The sequence below is a fragment of the Coturnix japonica genome, chromosome 4 (genome assembly GCF_054131305.1).
Source record: "Coturnix japonica strain WE chromosome 4, WE-NBRP24, whole genome shotgun sequence".
Taxonomy (NCBI): Eukaryota; Metazoa; Chordata; class Aves; order Galliformes; family Phasianidae; genus Coturnix; species Coturnix japonica.
Genome location: NC_140666.1, coordinates 13,274,430 through 13,290,708, shown reverse-complemented (window position 1 = coordinate 13,290,708; position 16,279 = coordinate 13,274,430).

The following is a 16,279-nucleotide window of genomic DNA, read 5'->3' as shown; positions in this document are numbered from 1 at the left end:
TAACTTTTGGTTTATTGTGCATATTTCACGTGTAATACCATTCGCAACATTATGGCTAATTAATCTCCACAGAAAACACCAACATCATTAGAATAAACAAGGCTATTAACGCAAATAATTTCTATTGTTTGCTACTATTCCTGTCAACTTCTGCGGCGCCGAATTGAAAGCTAAGTGTTTATTTTTACTTATTTTGAAACCAAAATCCCTGGAGTTGCGATCGCCACCATGAGTGCTTTGGAGATGAAAGCTTTGTTGTCTAGGTGGATGACATCAATTAAATACCTGATCTGGGTTTGTTTTGATTTGGTGTTCTGCGCTCTCAAGTGAAAAGCATTAAAAAAATGCACGGTCAAGCTGTGCTTCTTCCTATGAAGAGGCTTTCTATGAGATGTCCCTTTTGATTTGAGGCGTTAGATTTGGGGCTGTTTTTGTTTAAGATGGTGTTGCAGCAGGGGGAAGTTTGGGTTGGATGTTAGGAAAAACTTCTCAGAAAGAGGAGGGAGGCACTGACATAGGGTGCCCAACCCTTGGGGTGTTCTGCAGCTGTGGAGATGTGGCACTGAGGGATGTGCTTATGGACACGGTGGTTTGGGTTGGGGTTGGACTTGGGGGTCACTCCTTTCCAACCTTAATGTTTCTATGATTCTACTCCCTAGGCTGTGAGGAGTCTGAGGTATTGGTACATTGCTACCTGTTTCTCCTCCTTTTGGGTCTCATTGGCTCGTTAGTTGTAAATCTTATTTTCTATGTCTGTGGTTGGAGTGAAAAATGCAGATTCCTTCTTGGAAGGAAACGTGAACTTCCTGACTTGAAGAACTGCCAACAAAAAATCAGTAGTGTGTATTTTGGGGCTGGTGTGTTGGGCTGGAGGATGCAGCAGAACAGGGAATGGCAGCAGGTAGCTTGTGCTAGAAACATCACCTTCCCAGCAGGGCCATTACCTTGGGCCTGGGAACTGTTGGTCTTTCAGAGAAGCTTTCTTCTGCAAAGAGAAATGAAGTTTATGAGCAGTCAGAACAAGAGAGGTATTTCCATTTTCATCTGATTTTTTTTTCTCTTTTTTTTTTTTCTTAATGTTCTCTGGCTGCACTGATCAATAATTTTAAATAGGCTGATGGCTTGAGGATCTTGTTAAAGGATTGTTCATAATCTCCCTTGTCTCCAAATGCACTATTTTATGTGAAAAATCCTTCTCAAAACCTTAAGCAAATTTCAATTTGCCTTTGCCCTCTAGGCAGCTGTGGCAAGTAATCTTTCCTTAACCAACAGCAAACAAGCTGTTTCTGAAATAACAGTGAAAGTAATGCTAGGTCTTCATTTTCTCCCCCTCTTTATTTGGTTAGTGTGAAGCCTCAGGGCTTTCTCTGTGGGGAAATTACCCAAATGTGGAGGCAGCACAGCCGTCATACCCTTTGCAGAGCTGATCAGGTCATCGCAATGATTAACTTACTGGAGAAAGTAGCAGTGATGGCAGTGTGCAGTTGGTTTGTGCAGGTGCACGGCTGGCTCTCAGCTCTGAAAGCTTCTCCCCTACTTTCCCATCCATCTAAAGCTTTTGGTTCCCACATTGGACACTCTTATTTTGCCTTCACATGGAGGTTCCAATGTCTGTGCCAAGGAGCGGACTCCCCTTGCTGAATTCCCTCTGGACACATCTGTCGCAGTTAGCATTTAGGCTCTGTCCCTCTCATTTTATTCAGTTTTAATTAGACTCCTGTACAGGAGCGCAGAGCAAACTCTGCTTTCATCTGGGAGATCCAGTGGCTGTGAAATATTTACTGGAAGTAAATAACTGTCAGAAAATAAATAAGTCCCTGACTCTCCATGAGCGTAAAAGTGCTTTGAAATAGTCTCATTCAAATAAAAGCTCCTCACATTGAGTGGCAGTAAGAAACAGCAACACAGGCAAAAAAAATTCCCAGCGTAGAAAGTAAACAAAATTACTAATTCATGGAGCAGCACGTTTCACAGTAGCAGCTTTAATATCTTTTTCAGTTTGATTTAAAATAGACAAGATTAAAAGGAAATCAGGATTTGGTTTGGTCATCGTCTTTCAGAAAATAAAGTGCAAGCGCAGATAGATGCACCGAGCTGCTGATGTTATTCTAAATTTAGAGTTCAGCATCTCCGCTTCAAACTGGATAAAGCAATGAAACAAAGCTCTGAGAGTGAAGCAGCTCCTGCAGATTTTGATGGGTCAGCTAGATCACCTAATTCAAACATCACCATACAGACCAAGAAATAAATTAAATATAAGCTTGAAAGTTGGCTTGCCACCATGTCTTGGCATGAGATGACGCAATCTTTACAATAGGCCAGGCACAGATATAGGAACAGAGGTTTGTCCTGCTGTGAGCTTGCTGACAGAAGTGTGAGCTCTGGAGATTGCTTTGAAACAGATCTCTGCAAGATGTTTCTAGATCCTCCAGTAAACCCATCACCCCCATGTGCTGATAGTACAGTGTAGTGTCTTGAGAAATGCTCCTGTACCAAGGCTCTGTTTATAGATAGAGATGAACTCCAGCCAGCAGCACCCAAACAAGCAGGAGAGCTTGTTTCTTTCTTCTCTTACGGAAGAGGATTCATCCTGCTTTACTTCAGTGTCTTCTGTTGGGTGACTGAGGTGCCTCTTGCTTCATTCAGACTTTATTTTGGATAGTTTACATTGGAGTGAAACGAGTCTCAGTCAGCACAACCAGGCCTACCACAGTCTTAGACCTTGCACTTGCTTCATATTGAGCTTAAATTACTAACATTAATTGCTCTCCCTTTATCCATTTATTCTGTCAGTGCTTGTGACAATGCCTTTGTTTAATTTGCATTAACAGTTTTCCATTCAATGTTTCTATTTTCTTCTTGTAGCAGGGCATCCTTGTGTCTTATTCACCCTCTACTCCTCCCTTTTTTTCTATCTTTATAGTTTGCTTTCTTCCCCTTCAGAATCCAAGAAGTTTGTGGTATTAATATCTAAGGGGAGGATATGCAGAGAAGAGATAAAGGATATTTCTAACCTATGTGTTCTTAACTGATGCCACCAGCCAGCTCTCAAGTCATAGGTACTCAGATCAGCTGCACTTGAAGCTTGCCCTTTGCTTAAATAATATTGTCTCAGACCAACACTTCCAGCTGACTGACTTGAAAGGGAACTAGAAAAACTAGAAGCTCACCCCATAATTCTGGGACCTACTGAACAAAGCTGTTATTTTGTTGATGTAATTCATAATAAGGGACCACACAGTCCCAGTTATCTGCTAAAATCAGTGCATATGGTGGGTGAACCCACTGGTCTGGTTCTACAGCGAGACACTGCAGACTTTCTTGGGAATGTCAGGAGTGTGTGATGCAATAAACAGTTCACAGTTAAGACTGAACTGACCTTTTTGGCTCATCTGACCTACCTGTGTTCTCTCTTCAGTTCCCAAGACCTAGTGCTCTGGTATACTTCTCTTGTTAATGATGTTCAGTAATGGATGGTTGGGTGTTCTGACTTGCTAGCTCTAAAAAAGCCTACAGCTATTCCATGAAGTCTGTGTTAACTTGCATTTAAACTAATACAAAGTTATCTTAAAAAGCAGCATCCCTATCTTAGCTTAGCAAAATTCTGTCTTGGTTTGGCTAGCTCTCTTTGCAATTAAGGCCACGTGGCTAATTATGAATATATTGTTTGAGCTAAAGCATACTGTAAATTTCTTAAATTAAGTGGAATGTCTCACATGCATGGAAGCACAGCCAGCATAAAGATGCCATTCTAATATGTGACATGCTCCTTCTAAATTAGGCTCATCTCTCTTTGAAAAAATGCATGAGTTCCACAGCTCAGGCTTAGATCATGATTTGAAACTGCAGAGGATTATCCTAGAAATCAGGTAAAGCATCTCCCAAGGGTTTTTGATGGCTGCTTCTTCATATCAGCTTTAATCTTGAAAGCTATGTCAGACTTGTGGAAACATGAAGAGCTCATGATGTGTGACCTCCTTCTGAAAAGCATCACTGCTCCTAGTTGTGAATGCTGCCTTGGTAGGTAAATACTTTGTATGTTCTTCCTACAAATGAATATGGTCCCAAGAATTTCTCTTTGAGGCTCCAGGTACTGCAGCTCAGGTTGCACTGTGCATGTAATGCAGAGCAGGAATGGTCTTGCTCAAGTTGTCCAGCTACCACCTTGATCCTGCAGATCTAAGACCAAATTCTGCCTTCATTTCATGCCATTTCTTCCTCCTTCATAGTTCTGTTCTCCTGTATTTCTCTAAAGCTGCTGTAACACTTTTCAAGTCAGGTTTAATCATAAGCGATCTTTAATCACAAGCAATCCATTCTGTATTAATGTAGTGGGAAAATCATATGATGATTTGGGTTTTTAGGGACACACGCGCTAGTGCAAGGCCAGCAGATAATACTGCTGTATCCAGTACAGGAATAAATAACTATGCAGGGCTGAGGGCAAACCGAACTGAACTTCAGGCCTCTCTAATATCAGCTCCGGATTTAAAATACTCCTGGGAGGTGAATCTGAGGAATGAAGCTCAATGTGAGTAAATATTTTTGACCTATGCTCTGGCTGTGGGTAATTTACAACGCACTTGAAAATCTGATCTGGGTTATGTCCAATTCACAGAAGTTTATTTCCAAGGCAGTTATTTATAGACTGCTTTCCTGGCTCTTGGGTTTCTTTGGTAAATGTCTCAACGTTCGTTCTGTGAGCAATCAGCATAAAATTAAAACATTCAATTCTAATGGTGAACAGTTTAAGGAAAGTGAAATATTATCCCCATAAATCCTTCATTTCACTTAAAGCTTTGGGTCTTTCAGTATTTATTAGTGGCGTCTCCACTTTGCAGCAGTGTCAGAAGGCTCAGACCCGTTGTAAGGAGGAAAACAAAATCCATTTGGTTAAAAATGAAGAGCAAATGCAGTTTCTAAAGAAGGCCTTCATGTCAAATTACAGTATTTGGGAAAGAGATCAGTACTTTTGTCTTCCATGTAGTACAGCTGGGATAAATCTCGGTATTTGTTTCTTCTTTAAGCATCCTTTGGCATTCAGGTGTTGTGGTTCTTTCAATGTGGGTTGACCCTATAGGAGCAATAGCGGTATTTGAGCAGGTCCACCATGCTGCTGCCAAAACTGGGTTCTTGACATGCCTTTGTAGAGGTGAGGTCTGTGAGTACTCATTCATCTTCTTTAGCTTCAGATTTTCATTTGCCTAAACTATATAGGAAACGCCTGTCTATAATCCCAGAGGATGCTAACTTGATTACCTCCCTGTGGCACTGGTTGAACTACCTGTACTTTTTCTTCCTCCAAAAAATAAAGAAGCTTAAAATCTTTAAAAGAACTTTCTGCACAGTAATCAATAGTGGTGAAGACGTGTAAGTAGTGAATAGGACTTCAAATTTAATCTGCATTGAATTTTCAGCTGGAAAAGGAGCTCCTGAATATTGTGTGCACATGAAGCTGGCACTACTTTGCCTGGGGATGTGCAGTGACCTCTTGGGAAGAGGAAAATGGTGAGGAATATTCATTTAAAATGTGAGTTCCCAAAGCAAATTAGGTTATGATGGAAAATGGTCCCATTTATAAGCTTCTGAAAGGTTATCTTTCTGTAAAGGTCACTGGGTTAACCACAGCTAGAAGGACTGCGTTAGGTTGTTTTAATCACTCCGCAGTGAATGTTTAAGATAGGGTTCATATGGGAAAGTCCTGTGAAAATATGCTTTTCTTTTTTTTTTTGTATTCCACTAATGCATGCAGGATTCATTGGAGATAAGAGCTCCACAGGTCACCTGTACCAATATGCAGCGAAGGGAAACTTCTCCATACAGAGGAACCCACAGTGGGGAAGAAGGGGATATAGAGACACTATGATAGCCTGCCTGTATGAGTGCCAGGGTCAGAATTTACAGCTTTGTTTTTCTGGAGAACACATCCATCTCTGTGACACTTCTTCCAGGCTAACCCTGTAATAGTAAATAAGATAAGTCATGTTGTTGGAGGGTCTCTGTAAAGAAGGGATGATGTTTTCCTGCTATGCATTAAAGCTACCCTATTTAACTGAATTCTTGGTGAAATTATCTAGGAGATGGAGGAATAAACAGGCCTGATACAAGAAGATATTAACTACTAGATGAGGTAGGATTTTCCCACAATGTGTAATTTCATAGATAAGCAAGTATCAAACTAGAGGACACACTCTATCTTCAGCAAGACGCTTTGTATGTGCAATGCATGTTCAACTCATCCTCATGAGTCTGCCAATCGAGCCTGTAAGAGTATCCCCTCTACCTTATCTCAGGTAATAAGTATCTAGATGGCCCAGCTGCTCTCTGTCTGCTGCCAGAAGACAATAACTGGGTAACTGAGATCTCAGCTGAAAGGCTTGCTGTAGTTATGCTTCACTGCAGAGATAAGGTGGCACCAAAACTGTTGATGGCAGAATGAAGGAAAACAAATTATCATGTCTGAAATAAAATGAATTTTAATTAATGTCTCTAATTTGTCTAGTGAATGGTTTAAATGCCATTTCTATCTTCATTGTTGCTCTAAATGGTGACAAACTCATCAGAGGTAAACAAATTGCAGAGTGTTCCACTAAAACAAACCAGAACTCTTTCTTTTTAGCTGTGGAAAGAATGTAAGCTTTCCAGAAGGTAATTTATTCAGAGCTAAATCTGAGAAACATCTTTTTTCCAGCACAGCCTCTATAGAGCCCTAAGCAAGCTGAGCTTGGTGCAGACCTCTGCTTGTCTTGTCTGTAACAGTTTTCCCCTCTGGTTTCCTCTTAAAAACTACAAAATGCATATCCACAGAAAAGAACAAATCTACATCTTGCCAGTGTGCACACCTTGAGAACCTGTGGGGGATTTTGGGGTCCTTTTTCTTTGTTTGCTGTTGTTTTCATCTGAATTTCACATCCTCTGGGAGGAAAGGAATGGAGATGTAAGAAAAAAGAGAATAGATCACCCATAAATAAACGTGGGTTGGAATTTAGAGATGAGTTCTTGCCTCAGATTTAGGGAAGATGAATTGGGGAACTGCCCAGCAGCAGAGGGAATGGGGAGCAGCTGGGGGGGGAAAAAGTGGTCCAAAGAAAGCTTGAAAGAAGAAACTTATAAAGGCAACTGAATGGAAAAGTATGCTGTCTGGGATGGGAGTACATAGGGGACAGAAATGTGTGACCACAGAGCAGAAGGTTTATCAAGGCTTTTGCTTTATGCTAATTAAAGGAAGAGCATATTGGGTGGGAAGACCCATTGCCAATTAAAGAAGTGGTCCAGATTCCTCAAGGTGATCTGCAAAATGAAACAGAAGCAAAATGGGAACATCTCTCTTTGATTTTGCAGTTAGCCCCAGAGCCCCTTGGTCTTTTACTTCTGATCTTTCAGCGAAGCTGGTTGCATATATTTGAGGCCTTTGGTCCTCAGCTGTAGAAATAAAAGCTCTGTGAGCTGATTGTTGAATCACCTCTAGGAGCAGAAATAGCATTTCGGTGTGATCAAAGACTTATTCCAGTGGGGGTCTTTCTATAGCATTTTGGCACAGACCTGAAGATATGTAAATGTTCTGCAGGATCTGACATACGTGATTAATGTTAAGCAGATCTCACTGTTGTTGCATCCTTTTTAATAAGAGGAAGCCTAAAACTAAAAGAAGCCCTTGTGGAAAAATAAGTCTGAGCAGAGCCACTCATAAGCAGTGCTTCTCTCCATTGTTTTTACCATCTTGCAATTTTGATGCATCCCCATTCTGCCAGTGCTTAAATGAGTGAATAATCTATTGAGAACCTCAACCATTTCTTCCATTTACATCACCCAGAATGGTGTTATTGCTGATCTCTGTAGTCTTCTGTCCTGTAGTCATTGTAGTACAATTAATAACAGAGAGCAGCTAGTAGTTTAAAATAAAAATGAATACTAGATGCAGATGGAAAGGGCTCTTCTTTCTTGTTGCTTTCTTTTTCCATCTTTTTATTTTTTACCTGCTTCAAACAGGGATGCTTTTAAGTCGTTGGTGTTTATGCTTCAAGCAAATGCAAATAAAAGTGACTAAACTAGATGGATTTTTGGGTGTATGCGGAGAATCACAATTTTATGTTGTTGATGCTATCTAAAAGAAACTCAAAGAATTAGACTGAGTGTTGAATTATAGGGGAAAAAATTACTTCATTCCTAGCACTGCAGGTTAAGGGATACATAACCATGTTGAAGGAGTTTGGTGTAGTATCCATGGGTGAGATTACCAGTTTGGTTGCTGAAGATACTTGGGTTGATGCAATATGTTCACTTTGACTTCTCCAAGGTGCATGATTTGGTACCGTAGAGCCTTAGAGAAAGTGTTGTGGTTCATCAGTTCCCCCTTACCAAAATAATAGAAGGATAGACTAACATGCTTTATTCTAAGAAACCTGAGCTGTTTGGTTAGGTATTAGAATAACAATTTTGTGTTAACCAAGGCAAATTTTAACTTGCTGTACCTGGTTGAAAGGGTGTAAGGGGAACCTTTTCAGAATAGCAGACAAAGCTCTAACAAGATCATGGGAGTTGAAGAGAAGCTTCCTTGCTGGAAATAGTACAAGTTATTGGAAGTTATGGTCGGGTACCGTTGCTAGAGATTCTTAAAGAGATTTAGAACTGATGTGTTTGTTACTCAGAAATCATGTGCTGGGAAGACTTATGGCCCTGGCTGTGCAGTTTGAATGGAAGGTTCAAAACAGCTTTGCTCCCCCTGTATGAAGGTAGGAGACCCAGAAGTCCTACAGTCTTGCCCCCTCCTTTCAGAGTATCTGAAATCTGACAACCTGGGGGAAATTGTGTGGCTTCAGCAGCTTTGAGCTGACAAGAACCATTTCACCATGGAGGTCTCCATGAAAGGTGATAAAAGCCTCTTTGGGAGTCTGCAGGATCAAAGCTTTAATTTTTTTCTTCTTTTTTTTTGTTATTGACTTGTGCAGAGGAAAGAACAGAGGATGGTTTTAAATCAGGAGCTCGATTTCTTATTCAACATTCAGTCTTAAAAATTAATGGGAACAGTGGCAGTTAGAGCAGGTGAGGGTGAGTAGGTGCCTTTTCCACTTCATTTAGTAAAGAAACCAAGTTGTTTCCCCATAGTACTTGTCTTGCAGCTTGTGTGACTGCAGATGGCTGCCACTTTGAAAGAAGCCTGTAATTTGGAAGCAACTCTGAATCATCCTGCCTGCCTTTCTTGGCATAACACTGCTTCACTTCACATCTCTGCAGAGCCTGGTGTTCACAGGCTTATTCTCTTGACTAGCGATACGATGCAAGCCATGCGTCTGGGACTAATGGCAGGGGAAGATGAAGTCAAGTGTTACAGTCTGCTGCCTCTACAGGAGGCAGCCCATTTAGCAGCTAGCGTTATCTGATGCCCACTGAAACCTCCATTGTTAACTATCAGGGGAAGCATTTATCTCATACTCATTTCCCTTGAGATCAAAGCCATTATGTATTTAACTGTTGTGGGGCGAAGCTGCGTGTTTCTTGGGAATAACGCAAATGTGAAGACTCTTCTCTAACTTGATAGTTAGAAGTGATTTAAAGCAGATTTCTCTCTTATGCAAAAAGGTGTTGCGCTATGCTTCTGTGAAGAGCCACAGAAACCAGTCCTGAGGCTCTCAGATAGGGTTTCAAACAGACCCACTGCTGTTACAATTTGAGTTAGCCTTCTCAGGATAGCAGGGCTGGTTGATGAGTTGTGAAGGCAGGGTGCCTGCAGATTTTTCCTCCGTGTTCTAGTTTCTATTTTCCCTTTGTTCTTTCCTTCTTTTCATCTTGCTCTGCTGATCCTGATCATCTCTCGCATTAGCAGAAGCAAGCTGGGAGCTCCCCATGTGCCGTCTCCAGTACTAGTACTGTCTGGTTGTGTGCAATATGGGTGGAATGGCCAGATCCTTCCCATGGGGCTGGAGGATGCATCTTCCTACACGTTCATCCAGCAACCACTGTTAATACAGTTCTTTGGTGGGCTGGAGCCAGGCTGTGCTCTATGCAAGTGTCCTCTCAGGGCAGCCATATACGCAGTTGTACAAAGAGGCTTGAGGGAGTCATCTAGAGTAACCTCTCGATCAAAGCAGAGTCAGCATTGAATTTGTAAATAGCTTTTGTCCAAAACTGGCTAGGAGCCTGCTGATGGAGGCTAGAACCCGTGTTGCTTCCTGTGCTCTTGAGGTTTCTTTCTATTTTTTGAACTCCATGTTTCTCCACCCTGGTCTGGCTCTTCTGTTAAACTGTCTGGGCACGGAACTCCGTGTGTTTCCATGCCAAAGATCATGGAAAGACATTGTCTATACACAGCTGGCTTCTTTTGCTGCAAATGGGCACTCAGATGAGCATTGGGGAGACTTGGTCTCATCTCACAGAACAAATAATATGGCCTAAAGAAACCTGGATCAGAACGAGGGAAGCTCTAAGGACTGAGTTGGTTTTGGACTGTTGTTTTCCCAGAGTTTTTGAAGGCTGTCTTTTTAGTCTGACTGCAAGGGGAAAAGGCAGTTTCATTGTAGGCTAGATTTTGGGTGATTCAGAAGCAATAAAGCCATTGGAATAAGAAAATAGAAGCCTAAACCACCCAAAAGGGTACTGTATAAATTTGCCTGTCAGCTACTGTTAAGCATCAAGGCAAAGTAATTGCCATACCTACTTCCCCAGATGTGTTTTGACCTCTGGCTTAATTACCTTTCCAAAAATTGTCTGTATCTGAGGATGCTGCTTTATGTCAAACAAAGTGCTGCCAATGTGCTTGAAGGAGATTATTTTACAGGAGAAGCATTTTCACAAACAGATGTAATGTTCACTTTCTTTCCCGGAGGGCTCTCTACCTATTTTTATTCTTCATATTGCATTGTTATGCATTGGAACCTAAGGCCCTATTTACCGAGAAATGTTTTAAAAACTTCATATTTCTATAAATAAATATGTCTGAGCTGATTATTCAGGGGCTCAGTTTTTGAGAGATGTTGCTTAGGTTCAGCTGGAATGCTGACTGACCTCTATTCTGCCTTAATGGGTTGGTCGAACACAGGAGTTAGTCTTCATGCTGTTTTCACAGTGCAAAATGCCTCATGCAATAAGATTTGCTTTGCTCGCTGCATCTCTCCACGCCTCCTGGGTGGTTATGTTGGAAACAGGTTGTCTTCTGTGGGGAGAGCTCTCCAACTCTGAATTTTAGGGCTAGCCAGCAACCTGGGCATTGGCTCCGTGAAGCCCCACTTATTGCCTGTGCTCCTAATCTGACTGGTGATAATGGAAGCAAATAGTCTGGGCTGGTGGGCTGCAAAATCAGAGATGACAACCAAGAGGAGGAGGTGGTGAAGCTCCTGGTGAAATGGTGCTGATGATTGCTGTTTGCTGGCTTGTTTGTGTCTGCAGCTGCAGCAGCAGCCAGTGCCTGGAGGCCCTAGTCCCATCCTGAGAAAACAAGCAGCTATTTCTGTAATGAGTATGTTGATGTCATAGAATCATAGAATGTCTCGGGTTGGAAGGGACCTCAAGGTTCATCAAGTTCCAACCCCTGCGCTGCAGGCAGAGTTGCCAGCTGCTAGATAAAGCATCAGATCAGGCTTCCCAGGACCCCAGTCAGCCTGGCCCCAAATACCTCCAGGGATGGAGCATCCACAGCCTCCCTGGGTAATCTGTTGCAGCACCTCATCACTCTCAGTGAAAAAATTTGCCCCTGGCAACTAACCTAAATCTTTTTTTTAGTTTAAAACCATTCCCACTTCCTCCTATCGCTGTCTACCCATACAAAATGTTTATTTCCCTCCTGCTTATAAGCTCCCCTTAAAAATGGGAAGGCCGTAATGGGGTTTCCCCACAGCTTTCTCTTCTCTAGATTGAACAAGCCCCACTCCTTCAGCCTGTCTTCATAGGTGAGGTGCTCCAGCCCTCTGATTGTCTTCAACATTCTCCTCTGAACCTTATCCAAAAACATGATTCTTCCCTGCATTGTGGGCCCCAGATGGATTCTCTGGTCAGAGTAGAGGGGGACAATCCCCTTCCTTGCCCTTCTGGCTGCTCCTGATGCAGCCCAGGATATCACTGGTCTTCTGGGCTACAAGTGCACACTCTGGCTCATGTTAAGTTTTTCTTCTAGCGGGGCCTCTTAAGTCTTTCTCAGCACAGCTACTTTCAAGGAGTTCTCCCAGTCTGTATACATACCTGGGATTACCCTGACACAAGTGCAAAACCTTGTACTTTGCTTTGTTGAACCTCATTTGGCTTTCAGGGACTCACCTTCCAAGTTTGTCAAGGCCATCTCTTTCTTCTGCAGTATCGACTGCACTGATCATCAGCAAACCTGCTGAGAGTGCACTTGATCCCACCATCTATGTCATAGATGAAGTTCTTAAGGAGTACCACACCCAAGAATTCAGGGGAACACCACTCATCACCAGCAGCCACCTGGGCATGGAGCCATTTACCACAGCCCTCTGGCTATGACTTTCCAACCAATTCCTTATCTGTGGAATGGTCTGCTCTTCAAATCCACATATCTCCAATTTAGAGATAAAGATGTGGTGGGGGGGGACCATGGCAAAGGTATTGCAAAAGTCCAGTTAGATGATATATATTGCCTTCCCTTTGTCCATCGATGCCGTCACTCCATTATAGACTTGCTGAATTTCTTTTTGGTCTGTATAGGCATGAAATTACTGTGAAGGAGCGTTTGCTTTTCCATGGACTTCTGCTGGGAGGAGCCTCATCTGTGATGCAGAGGAAGGGCTTCTAAGTTCTTTTTTGGCTGGCTTATCGTGCACTGTCTTATTTATCATGCACTGTCTTATCTCTGAGTACTGACACTGTGTTTTCTCTCCTTGTCCTGGCACTGAAAGGGTCCACCTTCTCACTTTGGGCAACCTCTTCAGCTCCAAAGGGTGTAGGTTGAGTCTTTCATCACTGCCAGGCCAAACAAAATGGTAATATCTACTGTATGTACTTTGCTAAGTGTTGGTCTCTGCTATCCCTTCAGTAGAGAAGGGCATTATCCTGTTCCTGTTTGCTTCTCAGGTAAACCTCATCTCATGGCAGTTTTGCCAGCAGCTCAGCTTACCTGCTGGCAGTGACCAAGTAAAAATGACAGCTCTTAGCGTTGCTCATAGAGCTCTAGAAGCAATGGTGTTTGGCACGATTATACTGCTCTCTGCTTTCCTTATTAGTGGTGGCAATGTGGGGCCTGCCAGGGGCATAGTATTGAGATCTGTAGGTTTGCCCAAGTTCATATCTAGGCTGCTAATAGCTCTTAGGGCACAAGTGCTCCCTGCATCAACAGGGCAGGTCTCAGTGTTATCAGGAGACAGCTCTGAGCTGTTAACACCTCTGGTGTGCTTTGTTCTGAGAGATTCAGGTGCCAGTAGGAGCTGTTTGTCTGCTGCCGTTGCTGGTTAAACAGAGATCTGATTCCAGTAACTGTGTTAGCAACTGCTGGGGAGGGCCACTCCTGCCTCAACTAATGTGTGGAAAAACATACTTCTGCATTCAGCAGCAGCATTCAGGGTGGAGAACACAGGCTTCTCAGTGACATAGTCAGTAAATAACGTGTGGCACATGAACTGAGCTAATGGTATTTTTATGTAGGAGAGAGACAGGCCAATCATTCATTCACAGTCATTTTTACTGTCTCTTTTATTCTTCCTGATTCAAAAAAGTCAGATTCCAGCACCTTTTCCTCCATTAGGCGAGCTGACTTCAAAACACATTTGCTATTCTCACACTTGAAAGGGAATAATGCCTTGCTCCATCAAATTCTTAAGGCAAATGCCTCTCATTTCCACACTTGTGAGTCTGGTTGCTTGCCTCAACTTTTCTAAATGTAAAAATTGCGTGGTGTTGAGTGCAAACTAATTCCTTACCTCCACTGTGCACCATAGGCTAGAACAGAAGCTGCAGGAAGTCCCCCAAGACAACAGTCTTAGTTGATGTGGTTCTTGCCTAAACCCTTGAGAAGAAGAAAGATGATGAACGTAGGGGACACACACAGCAGATAGATTGAGCTCAGGAACAGTTCTCTAGGCAAAAATCTCCAGTCCTATTTATACTTCTTCTTGCAGTGGTAAAAATATAGAGGTGCAAGGAAGGCTTCCCAAAGGGCTGTGATCTCAGGTGATGCAAATGGTTGAAAAGCTGCTGTGAGTACCTTTGGTCTCACCACAGCTCTTCAGATGCTCAAAGCTGAGGATGTCTTTACAGCTTTCTCTATGTGGGGTATGAAGTGGGAGTGCTGCCACATGAGACTCCTAAATCACTCCATCGTATGAATGATTGTACTGATGAGATTGTTTTAGAGGCCTGGATCATACCTCAATGGGAAAATATTTATTGAAACAATGAGGAGTACTTTTTCCACAAGCCTACTCCTAACACTATATCATTCACTGCTTGCTGCATACAGACCACTGCTTTCAAAACTGCAATGGACGTTCTCCATACAAAGATATCTAGTATATATTTTTTGAACTCTCTATCGCGCAGCTTTCATCTCTTCAGCCTTTCAGCTTTCAAACTTGTGTTTTAAAGATGGAGGATCTGTAACATAGGGATGCTTGATGTGCTGGTAAGCAGGCAAAGACAAAGACTGCATAAATGTTTCTTTGAAATAATGCACTCACTAGCAGAGTGAATCAGATGTCTGTATTGCATGATGGTAGCTGTCACTGTGTTAGACTTCTTAATTTAGCACTGAAGCCATGCTTTATGGCCAGCTATTCTTCTCCTACTTTGTGATTTGTCATCTACAGCACGTTGATTATGCACCTGAAATATTTGCACATCTTCTCAAATGTAATTTGCAGCTGGAAATTTCAGTTGGCAGAACAGTGCCAGCAAAATGCAAATGCAGCACATTGCCTCAGATTCACTGAGGGATTCCACTGAGAACTGGGGTCAGTTTTGGTGGGTGCCCATAGGGCAGCTTTTTGGTTCTGAGCTAAAACGATGAACTGTGGATATCAAGGACTTCCTAAGCAAATAGCCTCACTTTCAGAACTTGGGGTGGTCTACAGACCACAGTGAAGACAGGGATCTGTTGTAGCTCCTGAAGGCAAGGGAGAGTTTCTGGTTCAGAGTGTTTTCAGGTCATTGTGGTTTTCAATGAATGGGCAGATTAATTTGGGACGCTTACAAGTGAAAAGATCTATGCAGCCATCCAAGCCTAGAAGTTCAAAATGATCAGATGACTTAAGTAAATGATAGCCTGACTCACTGGGGATGAGTCAGGGCTTGTTCCAAGGGGAAGATGCTCAGTGTGAAGGACTGGGTACCACCCAGGTGCTGCCATTTATTCACAATGGAAACAGTATTAATAAAGCAGGAACAAGTTACAAACTTACTCATAATGCATGTGCAGGTGGGGAGAGTCATACAGATCTGTTTCATGTTCTTTGTAAATAGCCCTAGAAAAGTAGTAATCTGAGTATGCAACTGCTTATCTCTTGAGTCTCTTCATGCTATTTCACAGCAGCAGATCTACTGGGGATGGTTTTCCTCGCACTGGAATTGTGAAATGCTGGAGTGTATTTGCAAAGAAAGAGTGTCTTAGGGCAATGCTTTCTCCAACACATCACCATCTTTCCCATACTTCAGACTGCTCTTCCCACTGTGTACCATGGTTGACAACCTACAGTAACATGACAGCCTACAGCAGGAATTGGTGCAATACTGTGGTCAATCTTCTGTTGGCCAAGCAGAGAGGTTTGTCTGGAAGAGCTTTGGAAATCCTGAAGAAAAGCATTGTCTAAACAAACAGCATTTTAATTACTGGATGGAGTCCAAAAATAATACAGTCACAAAATTTGGAATTGGGTTTGCAGCTGCCATAGTTCTCCCCAGTCTCTCTCTGTGAATGACATCCTTTGTTGCCTGAGGAAGAGAGTGAGTGGGATGGCAAACAGAAACACAATCAAGAGCTGAAAATCCTAGGCCATCAGAACCTGGAACTTGAGATAAATAGCAACAGAGTGTTCAGAAAGATTAGTCTTTTGATCCTGTTGTTTCTCAGCTGGTCAGCCAGCTCTGGCATCCTCCCGTCACAATTGCAATTGAGAAATGACTGGAGAGCTGCTTCTGAGCTCAAATCCTTGGTGCCAGATGTACAATTATCACCACTCAAGTAGCAGAAGAGCCCAGCTTGGGAGCACAGCAGGTTCCAAGTAGCTTGATTTGCTTTTCATAGAGGTTCATTGCATTTTATATCTTACCTCTAACTCTTGACCATGACGACTGACACATCTCACCTCACAAGCTGTGAGCTGCCCTACAGCTGTTTGCTGCA